At 32.9% G+C, this 13,212-nt stretch overlaps 1 non-coding gene across 1 annotated transcript; it reads left to right on the plus strand.

The window, feature by feature from the left end:
• The first annotated feature begins 5,113 nt into the window (after positions 1 to 5,113).
• Positions 5,114 to 5,185, plus strand: Trnaw-cca. The gene has a single exon. It is a non-coding gene; the product is annotated as a tRNA-Trp (tRNA).
• The last annotated feature ends 8,027 nt before the right edge of the window (positions 5,186 to 13,212 follow it).

Consider the following 13,212-nt stretch of genomic DNA (forward strand, 5'->3'; position numbering starts at 1 on the left):
AGTTTGCCAACGGAAATTATGCTCGAGACAGTGTAAAATTGATAATCGAACGTATGATAAGAAAACTTTGCTGAAGTTTAAAAAACATTAAAGAAATTTTGATGCATCTTGAACAAAGTTGCTTGAGAGAAAAACTGTTATCGTCAAATTATAAAACAACTTCTGTCTAATTTAAACATACAAAGCATTACCGCAATGATCTCTTGAATTTAATACAAAGGAGTATTTTTTATTTTAATTACCGGGTATCCGAGTCACAAAGTAAGCAATAAAACGCAAAACCACACATAACACACAACCCTACACAATGTTATCTCGTATTAATTTAAAACAAACGAATATTTGACTAAAAAAACTAATAATATAGAAAAATCAAATAGGTATTGTCGTATGACACTTTCGGCTTCCTTAAGTACCCTTAAGAGAGTACGGTTAGTTATCATAGTAACCTTTCTACATGAAATAAAATATCGTGACAATAACAAAAACAGTCAAGTCCAAATCCAAATTAAATTTTCAGTATGAAAAACTACGTTCATTATTATATTTAAATCATACGTTTACATCAAACGTTCAGACTATCCTCACTGGCAAAAGTATGTGAAAATAGCCAGCCCTTTTTATGTAAAATTTATGAAACGAAATTGAGTATGGCGGACACCATTCACTCCGAGACCATATCAGCCGAAACCTCTAATATTTTAGCTTGAAAAATATCTGACAATTTATTCAAGCGTAAAAAATTGACCGCTCTAGTCTCTCGAACGTCATTTTTCACAGGCGAGTTGATGATTCGAATTTCGTATGCCATATAAAATGTATGGACCGACCTTACTATGCGAGTTTTATCGATACAATTTCAATTTAGCCAAACCACGCTGCCAAGCTTAGATCGCGTCATTCGCGTGTATTTGAAGTTAACTGCAATCGAATTGTCGGGAAATTGTTTGGAACATTTTGGAATTTCGTAGCAGTTATTGAATAAAATGACATTCAGTGTTTGCATGAGTATAGTAAATATTATTTTAGTACAAACTAACCGCTTGTGGGTTTCCTAATTACGAGTACAAATGCCGTGGAGTGGCTTTATATTTAATGTATCAAATAAAATCGTACAACAAAAAGTTATAGGTAATGCAGGCAAAAACAATATAATTAATAAATGTTAAAATAATGTGATAGCTGAATTGCTGACGTCAAATAAGTGTGACATAGTAATGATACTGGTCGATATTAATATGATTTTTTGTTATAATTATAGTTGGAGACAGAAAAAGAAAGTCCTGTGAACTTCGTAAATTTATTAGACATATGACAATTATATCGAATTTTATATTCTTTTGAAATAATTATTATACATTTTAAAGGAACTTTTGTAAAAATGCAGGCTGTTAATGTATAAATTAGTAGATGTAATCTCTGTAAGATTCTACTTTAATTAAAGATTACACCAAGTTCATAAATAGCTTTGGATTTATTTAATATATTGTCCTATTCCCTTTCGTATTATTTGAGATAGAGTGACAAAATTTTTCGTTATTAATTGATTATTTTTTTGTACTGTTTACGCCGTACACAACATATATGAATAACAATCATAAATCATGAGTGAGTAATGTATAAATGTAGTTTTTTTGGCTTCATATTAATGTTTCTGCGAGTCTGGGTCACAATATTTTTACGACCCCAAAAAGCCTAGTGAACTATAAAGACTAACTTAGAACGACAAACTTACATAAAAAATACAGGTCTAGAAACCTTAGTCAACGGTTTATACTGCGATTGACGCACAATCTTGTCTCTCTGGAAATCAGATTGGAATATAAGAAATGAGATTTACCAGGTAAACGATACTAAGCTTTACAAAGAGTTATAGTTTTTCGCCACGTGTTAAGTAATATCTTAGCGAACAGATTTTAACGCGGTTCCATCTACAAACAAAATACTTTAAGATGAATTGCTTTATAGAATCGGATGACTAATGGCTCACCGCCTAAAGTAATACCGCTTATGGAACCACATAATGCCAGAAGGTTGAGCGCGTTGCCGGACTTTTAAAAATCGGAACGTTCTATTTTGGAAATTCTGTGAAGAAAACAAAAAAAAAGTGTCACATGTCAGAAGTGAAACTTGTTTGGCTAACTAATTTTTAACTCACAATTTTTCAAATCTAAAACTTTAGATTTACGACACTTAGTGGGAGGGAAAAAGGAAGGTATGTTAGGAATTTAATGAATTTAATTGTCATTAAAATATTAAGTGTCGATTTAATACAAATAATAAATTTTTAAATTTATTTCTTCGATAATAAAAACACGTGGCATTTTAATTTACAATTCGACATTTGAAATTTCAATAAATTATTTTGCATAAAATATAAAATACTAATATTTCATAAATTCTCTTTACGAAATTTTAATTTTAAAAGTAGAATTTCTAAAAGGTAATTCACCCTTCTCACACTCTCTCAATTGGTCTCAAACGCTCTCTCCCTTTTCTTCGACAAAAACGCTGCACATCTTCGTGACGTTCCGTAAAAATTTTACCCTCATGCGCCTAAAGAAGTTTCACTTCAAAAACTTCTAATCATCTGTTACGACATTTCAACCAATTTGCAGTTTCCACGTGAACAAAGACAAGCGCGACAGTGAAACAAAAACAGACGGATCAATGTTTCTGAAAATTTTGAGGGTGAAAATAATTGGGTCGCTGGATTTAATTTAAGCACGTGGCGCTGATTAGTCTTTTTTTGGCTTTCTGCCTTCTTATACCAACACGAAATATCTAATCGCCGGGAAACAAACCACTTACCCATGTATACAATAAATCTAACGGAGACCAAAGAATATTTATCAATTTCATTATGTAATTGCCAAAACTAATTAACAAAGTCAATGTCAAAATCATTTATTCATATCGGTAACAAAATGTACACTTATGAACGTCAAAAATATAAATATATGAAATGCTTCTAATTTTACATTTACTGCCAGTTCTCCAATCAATGGCGTAGAACGGAAGAGATGAACTGGCAATAAACTCTCCGCCATTATTTTAAATCGCCAAGTTTTTTTGTTTTACACAAAGCTTTTTTGTTTTAAATACAAAGATTTGTCCTCTATCAGCAGGAGGCATGGAGAATTAGGAGCACGCACTTACATTCTCGTGGGAACAACACGCGACAATGACTACAAACTACATAAAACATGGCTAAATCATATACGCACATCCAGTACAAAATTGTGGTACGAACAGTTTTGTCACTGATGAACAGTAATATCGCATGTATGATTATTTTATATTGTCTCATGGGTATGTCAGAAACGGTGACGGCCGCCGTAACTCATGCGCCCACAGCCCTGCGATTCTGTAACTCACTTCACGAACTCACACAGCGGTTTTCGCATCGGCGGTCGCTCTCAAATCAGTCGTGAAGCAGTCATTTTATGATTTTGCATTCTGATAAACAATAAACTACAAGCTCCCACCTTTTCAGAATGCCAAATCATAAAATGACTGCTTCACGACTGATTTGAGAGCGACCGCCGATGCGAAAACCGCAGTGTGAGTTCGTGAAGTGAGTTACAGAATCGCAAGGCAGTTAGGACTAACCTTCTAAAAAGGGCACATATGATTCGCTGTATATATATGAGCGGACCTTTTCAATGAGTTGAGTGAACTGACAAATGTTCTACTATGTTTGTTTTTTATTTCGTGTATGAATTTTTTGCTTGTCGTATTAGGGTCACCAGTTAGGACTGGATTGTGTTTTTTGTAAATAGATAAATATTAGCTAGTTTTTTTTATTTTTATTTTAATAGTACTCTACTCCCCTGCCATTGTGTCCAGGGACTTTTTTTATCTCTCAAATTTTTCCAAAAAAACAAGATACATTATATTAATTCCAATACACTAGTTCACGGATGGTATTACGCGTCTCGCGAGATACGCCCCGGCTACATCGGTAATATTTTTATTCACAATATTCATGGTCGAGCCGGGACGCAATTCCTTGCGAGACCCGTTCTTTGATTTTTGTCGCCTTTAGATATTTAATTTTTGCGCAGAACCGTTCCAGGCACGGTCTGTGCTTTGTTAACATGTCCTGTAGGCCGTTACGGTCTACAGTCATCTGTATTTGTTGCTCCAGGTCGTGCCTGGACATACAGACACATGTTGGGCTTGTCCTAATTTTAAACATATGAAGGTAATGTGCAAAGGCTTTTTGGGTTATATAAATATCATCATGATCATCTCTCTTTAAAGGCAAGTTATAAGATAGTTAAGGTGCCTTTTGCGTGTACATCAAGCCGGTATGCCTACTATGTTTGACTGCATAACTAGTACTTGTACAACCGGTATTAGAACGCACTACATTACTGTTAGTCATACGTTTAGCTGCAACTAAAAATGAACTTATACTGGCTACAAAAAATTCAACATGACAAAAAAATAGCTTTATTTCAAACAAGTTCTTACACACAATCACCTTAAGTCCGTTTGCCCATCCTGACAAAAGCCTTCTCCAGACACTTCCATATATATATATTGCTACCAAACAATATTGGATATGTTTTCCAGACCCATTTTTCAATTATGGTATATAAGCAGAAAAATATTTCAAAACAAGCTTCGCTGCAATAGTTCGAGCAATGCAATTTTAGCCATCACTCAAAGTCCAATGTAACAGCGATAGAAATATGTGACGGTCTTTTATTTCCGTTTTCCGTATCATAAAACGTGAAAATTTTTATTCTAAAGCTTAAAATAAACGAGTGGATTTGAACACGTTGCTATAATGTGAGGCTTTGAATGCTATGACGCGTTATTTATTTTGTTAGTGCGGTATCAAGTTTTAAAATATTTTTTTATTGAATGTGTTCTATGGGCATACTTTGCAATGCAATTGCAAAATATTAGATTTACAGAGATAATAAATAGTATAAATTTCATTAAATCTGCATAATTAATACAAATAAATATTTTAATATTGGATAGTGATATAAAGATATTTAAAATTTGATTATAATAGCGATAGCTATTTGATAAAAAAATGTTTTGATAGGAAAGGTGAAAGTAGAACATAATCAAGCATTTCAATGCATTTCATAACGACTCCGTGGCGCAACGGTAGCGCGTCTGACTCCAGATCAGAAGGTTGCGTGTTCAAATCACGTCGGGGTCATACACACTTTTTATATTTATATTATTTTGTTACCATTATCTGTATTACTTTATATCTTTTTCTTTATTTTAGTATCCTATAAATTCCTAAGATAAGCCATTATTGTGAATGGAAATTATCTAACGAATATTTATACAAAATAAATCATATGTTCTCGATATAATTTCGTGCAAAAAATGAAGCTAACAATTTTCTTCGTTCATTTTTGGATGTATGAGACGACGAAATAATACGATAATTTGTCAACGTCTTTTATTTGCGGAGAAAAATTATTCAGTGAATCTGTCAGTTGGTTGGTAAATTAATTGAAATAAATTACCAAGCCAGCTGTTTAATCTCCAGCGAATATCTGAGAACAGACTTTGCTTGCGTTATTAATTTGAATTAATGAAATATTTTGCATACTTATTGTCAAAATTAATATTCACGGCTTAATTTGAGGGATATAATAACAGATATCGTCGTATAAGAAGCAGTATAAACAACTGTAAAAATTTAATGAAATTTCATTTAATCTTCATTTTGATTTTGATTTTTATTGAACTAGTGAAGTGCAATTTTCCGGCAAATTTGGGGACATCACCAGTAAACACCCCAAAAAGTATTTATCTCGTCTACAAAACACACAATCGAACCTGTCATTCATATAATTCCGACCCTTTCAGCCTCAATAGAATATTCATGGGTCGATCTGCAAAATATGACCAAAGTGGCATTGTGGTTTAGGAATTGGCAATTTAAAGGGCGCATACACGATGGAGAACGAATTCCTCTAAAAATGTTTCCACAATAATAAGGTATCTCAAACTCAAAAGTCAAACTCAAATTAACTTTTTTACTAAAAGTAAAAGGTTAATCTATAGTATATTTACATAATGTGTAAGCGGAAGAGATCGTTTTAATACGCTTATCTTAGAAATCACTGTTTCGAATTAAAAACCTCCAATTATCGAAGAAGGCCGAATTTATGCGGTCAAATCAGCGGGGCAAAATTTTAAAATATAGGTGCTTTACTTTGACTGCGACAACTCTTCGTAGAACAGCCTAATATTTTAACGTAAAAAACTCCATTTTAGTGATGACTTTTAGAAGCACTTAAATATTGATGTTTATCAAAAATATGAATCATAAAAGCCCCATACAGAGCACCTATCATAAATTTCAGATATTGGAACTATAGATAACCGCTCTACGGCGATACGCGAAAATTGTGGTTTTATTTTGCTCTGTATTACGACAAATATAAAATTTTATCGTCATTAAAAGGCAATTTTATTGCGTTAAGGTATTATGAAAGCTATATAAAAATAAATATTTGCAACGTTATTACCTTATACGCTTAGATAAATTTCATTGAGCTTATATCATCTTAGTAAGTTAGTTTTAGTTTGTCTGTTTCTGTCAAACGAAAAGAGACGCAGTGATTTGATTCCAAACCGGCGTTGTAGTTTTTTTTTGTTTTTTTTAATGGCTCTGGCACGATTTGTGCATTAGCCAGCGTCAAGTATAGGAGTTTTTATAATTCGTGCTGGTCTTTAGAGATTCGACCGTGTCCTCCATGTACGGTTTAGGCACTCGACCGGTACCGCACAACCCTCCCAAAGGCCGAGAACAAATTTAAATTAAATTAAAACTTGCCCTCGAACCGGGAATCGAACCCGGTATCCATCACCTAGCTGCCACTTAATAAGACCGCTAGGCTATGAGGCCCCCAGGCGTTGTAGTTATACTGAATATTTTTTATGTATCACTGTAATATTTCGTCCGCTAGCGCAACGACATAACATTTGTGTCATGACGTCCGGAACAATAGAATGTCTTTGACTTTCTGTTACTTAAATTGCGATCGAGTTCCACACATACTTACATATATCTAATGCATAGATTTATGGTTTCTATTTTGATAATTTTACATCTATAAGTGTAATCTAATAATAATAATAATAGATAATCTTGATGATTATTAAGACATTTCGGTTTTAACAGTGATTTAGGCTAGGCCAGAGTACCCCAAACTTTTTTGTGTCGTAGACCCCTTGCCATGTTTTTCCGTGTTGGGTAGACCCCCTACTTACCTGATATTGATTTCCTGTAAATTTCTAAGTGTAGTGAAGTTTAGTGTTAAAAACTTAAAGTAAAAACACATGTTAATTTATACATTTATTAATTGAATTTAAATTAAAACTACTCAAAATAAAATTTTGTATCTGTTTGTTTGAAATGTATATGTTTTGATTTTATAAGATAATATGATGTAAGTAAATAGGTACTATCAGTGTATATGTTGTATCGTGGACCCCCATTTTCATTTCATGGACCCCCAAATTTTTTTTTCGCTGACGTAGAAACGTAGACCCCTTGTAGGTTGTCATAGACCCCTGGGGGTCGATATAGACCACTTTGGGAATCACTGGGCAAGGCCTTTATCAAGATAGATCGTTGAATGTGTTAAAAAATTAAAGTCGCCGATTTAGTTTCTCTAAAAACATTTTATTTCACTTAGAACACAAGAAAGCCCTCGACGTTTACTTTGAAATGCTTTTAAGCCCTTGTAATGTGCGTAGCGTGAGAATAAGAACGGAAGCTTCGCATTTATAATTTAAAATAAAGGCCGTTTCCTTATTTGTCAGTAGTCTACGGCTCAGATGCGAAAATATTAGAAGTTATTCTGGTAGATGATGATAGATGGTAATTTGATAATGGTCCGCTTTGTAGCAGATGCGTCGCGTCACATGATAACAAACTCTCTTTAAAAAAAATTTAGTGTCTATGGGTCTGCAAATCATATGCTAAAGTATGCGAACTGTAGAATTTAGGGCTAATTTGTATTAAAAAATTACAATTCGATATTTAGTTTTCGTAAGACTTAATTTCATACATTGCATCAGCGGTAATTATGTTTCACTGTTATTTCAATTGTCATATCAATTTTAATCGGCACTTTGTTAAAGATTGTCGATTTAAGCCATTGAGTAATTATTACAAATCTGTATCGCTTTTGCGCTGAAAAGTTCTATGAGTTTATGATCCCTGCTACTAAGCATATCGGGAATCTAATTCCGATGCCTTCAGATTGAAAGCGTTTGCTATAATTTGTCTGCATACTAAATATTTAAAGTGTAACAGAATTCCTAACTTTGAGAAGTAGCCCTACTTCGTAACAACCAATAAATAAACGTTCCAAGACGATTTTACAGTCGAATTACTCTCCATAAACGCAGTCTAGCTACAATAAAATACAGTCTTTAGGCCGAAGAGAAAGCATTACGATGTAATTTATCACAGTTTCCATGCCATTTAACGAGGAGACTGCAAAAACCGCGCGTGTGATAAGCCCCGTACGAACTGAATTGTCTGCAAATGAAGAAATCATTGCCGACATCAACGTTTATAAGAATTTAGATAAACCGCCTAACGACTTAAGAGATACATAAAAAGAGAAACGGCCCGTTACCTTTTAATAGATTTGTGGCTTTTTAATACGTGTAGTCGTAAACCAATGGTATTTCTGCCTACTACTAAGGCGTAATTTTTGAACCTATAATTCAAGGGACTTTAATTTTATTGTTTTCAGAATAATATTATTCACGACAAATATAGGATGGTAACACCACTAGACCATCACTACCGCTCAATTAGATACAAATATTGTTTCACCGGAAATCGAACCTCAGATATCGACTAGGTTACAAGTTACCTACATGTTGTGTTGAATGACTTCTTGGTGAAAATTGGTTCTTAATTTTTAAATTCATACAGGTTCTCTTAAAAAAATATGACTATATAAATAAAAATTAATAAAAAAAATTGTAGCAAAGCGAAAAACTTGAAGACGTTTGGACCAATTCGACTATTTCTTTTTAATTATTAATTGAACTCTGAGGAAGGTTTTTAAGGATAGAAAATTGAAGAAATACAAAAAAACTTTTGTTTTCTTAGGAACTTAAGTTTATATTCCTGAAAACGGAACAGTCTCTATGGGGTAACATAGCAAAATGTTCTAGATATGTATTGCTATGTAGTTATTAAAAAAGTATAGATAGGTAAAAAAAACTATATTAATGCGAAATTAAGTTCCCGGGGGATGCTATAACTTTAAATTTTTACTAAATTTAGATAATATAAGTGTAGACTATATCGCAATAACAAATATATTTAAGAGAAGTACGACGCTATTCTTAATCCTAAACAGAAGCGTAATAGCCACGCAGTTATCAAGTCCATTCAAAGCATTGTTTCGCAAAGGGTAATGGGTTCTGGACAAGTCAGCCATGTTATTCAAGTGTCAAGAAGATGGATGGTATGTTGTTTATGAGGTTATGTGAATATAATATATTTTTTAATATAGACGAGTTTATTTAAAGGTTTTCCTGTACCCACAATACACCAGTACCCTTGCACAACGTTTCACTATAAAGGCAGTTGGCAGTTTCGAGCTTGGAACACAAGTTTTGTAAACAATTTTTACTCTGTTATTTTTTTGAAGAAACCTTTAGTAAAATTTGAAATTATACGTTTTAGTAGAATGCACAGGATACATTTAATAGTCTGTGTATTGTACACAGAACATTATTACACTGTTAACTTTTGGCATGACTTATGAAAAATATTATTATGAAATAAGATATTGCATTCATAGCTACCAGAGTAAATCATACCTCGAACTCGAAAAATAAATAGGGTTACAAAATTGCACCTTGTCTTTTCTTATGTTTGGGATTTTCTTTTTATGTGAGTTCATTGCTTTCTTATATTATTGCCAATAAACAGAAATAAACACAAACGTGAATATATTACTGTTTATCAATCCCAAACTAGGTATTTATTTGATAAAAAACAATATTGAAATTGTATTACCGTAAATAATATTAATACAATACACCGTACGTTGGTAAGTTAAGGAGGTCATTAAATATATACATTCTAACACTAAAATCTAAAATTATGCGGTAGCGACGTGCAATTCTGAAAATAATTAAGATTTTTAAGGCTAATAATGAACATATTACAAGATAAAGTAGATATCACAGTGTCCCTGTAGGCTCATCAATATCGACCACAATAAGAAATAACAAAGACGAAGAAAGTGGTCAACATACGAAATAGAAGAGCTTATGTTTTGATATACATAGGCTACAATTATATTTATAATTATAAACTGGGACGTGAGTAAAGAAACTAAAGAACCCACAACTTACTCAATCAAAATATAGGCAATAATTAATTTGTGGGCTCAACATACGTAGCCCTACTCCATGGAGCACTCAAAGCCCATCGAATAGCCTTTGTGTGCACCGAACTGTTAAATTCAGCCAATATCAAAACTCAAGGCTTAATCAATGGGTAGGTACTAAAATCCTATTTATTTTTTAAGAAGCTATTATTTTGTTTCTTGAACTTTTTCGTTGCATTTTCGTAGAAATAGATTTAGAAATGACTTTAAGTCATTTCTAAATTCTAAATTGGTTCCTTATGGTAAAGTAGAAAAGAGCAGCAGTACTTTATAAAATTGTGAACTTTTATCATTATTAGTAATAATGCTTTATTAGTATTTTTTTAAATATATCCTACCTATATACCTTTATCTACCTATGATAGATACTCTTTTAAATATCACATTGAAAAAAGAAAAACACATTTATTTAGACACGACAGCATATATTTAAAAAAATGTGTGGCACTCGGGGACTGCCGTGGTAAAGCTAACTGCAACTAACGGAATTATAATTATTTATTAATTATTATTTATGCAGAATTTTTTTTTCTTTGATATCAATTCGATCTACCACTCTACCAGACTCCGACTAACACGCCTATATAGTTGGTCTCACTCTAACGCGTACCGTCTGCACCGGCCGCGCTTACCCTACGTCACCGATCTCGTCAGAGAGATGCGAATACGTAGTATGCGTTCTGTCCCGCTCTAACGCGTATTGGCCGCACCTATATTACGTCATCGTGTCTTAGGTTTTTTTTCGTTACGGAATTTCTTGCCTTGGTCGCCGCGCTCAAAGCCCGCGATAAAATCTATGCAATAGCTTAAAAATTAAGTAAAAAGTAAGCCAATAAAGTACTACTTATAAGGTATTTAACAAGTGTATAAGATAACTTATTATGTAATAGTTATTTAGGAATACAGGAGAGATATTGTACTAAGTCCTATTTATAGTAGAATCTCGGGATGGTTTCTATCATCCTCCTGCCAGCAAAGTACGATATTATTCAAGAGCCTATCCTATACAAACAGACGTGTTGCTTACAATATGAAGTGATCGTATGGACATCATGCAATATTCATGACTTAGAATGCGGCAATTTGCACAATATCTTCCATGTCCCATAAACACTATTCATGTACCTTAGGTAGACGCAACTAAACAAGCGAGTCGTGGGCAATTAGCCAAGCATAGTGTGAATTTTGATATATCAATAATTACGTAGATATAGATATAGATATAGAAAATTATAATTAGTTTGCTTTCAACGTAATTGGGAATAATAATTGGAGGATAAATTAAATGATGGATCAAAATTAATAACAGGCAGTCAATTTGTAAAGTATAGTAATGTTTCTTTATTTCTATTTACATCAGAAACTTAATATCTATATACATACGAACGAGATACACGTTGCCACCAGCCGTCCCAATTTTAGTCTACATACTAGGTTCATTCTGATATGTAAATTTAATGCCCTTTTAATTTACTAAACATGTGTATTAATTAAAGATTAAACTGTTTAAGTTTGGAATATTATGTTATATTAGTTTTCCGTTAACACGTATTTAATAACATTAAAGGATACAAAAAGTAAATAACAGGACACTCAAGCTAACCAGCAACGATATTCATTGAATCAAGAATCTAAAATATTCGATATATTCAATGAATGAAAAAAATGGTAATGATGTCAGGCTAAAAATATAATTTTACTTTAACACTAAATATCTCGGAGCTCCCAGACGTAACTTATTATGTCATAACCTAAACATACGAGCTACTTTTTAAAAATAAGAAAATTCACTGCGCGCAAGTGCTTCCTTCGAGTCCAATCCCATTTATCAAGGTTATTGGTTTTTTGACAATTGGTAGTTGTACCATAGTAATTACAGACACATCTGAGTATCGCATTTAAACAGCGATGTATGTATCTACTAAAAGTATTCCTATACGCCAATATCCCTTAATTTAACAACATTCCATTTTCAAAATTTGATTCGAAACAATTAATCTAGACCTCTTTAATGCTGGGCGTAAATAACAAAGGGCATTTTAATTTGAAAATCGAATTTCGTGGCCTTCACTTCTTATACCGTACCATTGTGAAATAGACCGTTAGCGAATCTGCATTTATCCCTAAGGCTCATATACGTGTTATTTACAAAGCTATTTTACATCCGCTACGTATATTATAGCTTTAATTATATACTGATACAAATCTAGTAAATATGTAGTACGCAATGAACTATATTGCATCTTAAAACCTTAATAACAATAGACTGACCGGGGGGCCTCATAGCCTAGCGGTCTTATTAAGTGGCAGCTAGGTGAGGGGTACCGGGTTCGATTCCCGGTTCGAGGGCAAGTTTTAATTTAATTTAAATTTGTTATCGGCCTTTGGGAGGGTTGTGCGGTACCGGGCGAGTGCTTAAACCGTACAAGGAGGACACATAATTCGTGCTTGTCTTTAGAAATTCGATTTCTAAAGACAAGCACGAATTATAAAAAATCCTATACTTGACGCTGGCTAATGCACAAATCGTGCCAGAGCCATAAAAAAAAGAAATAAAATTAAACAGAACATAATATATATTTCTAATCTAACCTAGAGCCTCTAAATATTAATATAATAAAAAGTTTTTAAAGTGAATAAAAGTTCAAGTTTTTATTTATCCTTACAGTTTTATTAAGAGTCAAGTTGATTGACTTATATTTTTGTCTATTTGCCATCTAGTACAAGAAACCTTTTCAACGAATAAATGATAGGCCAAAACCTTATCATATCTTGCCTTGAAAGGCTTAGTTAA

The sequence above is a fragment of the Pieris napi genome, chromosome 21 (genome assembly GCF_905475465.1).
Source record: "Pieris napi chromosome 21, ilPieNapi1.2, whole genome shotgun sequence".
Lineage (NCBI taxonomy): Eukaryota > Metazoa > Arthropoda > Insecta > Lepidoptera > Pieridae > Pieris > Pieris napi.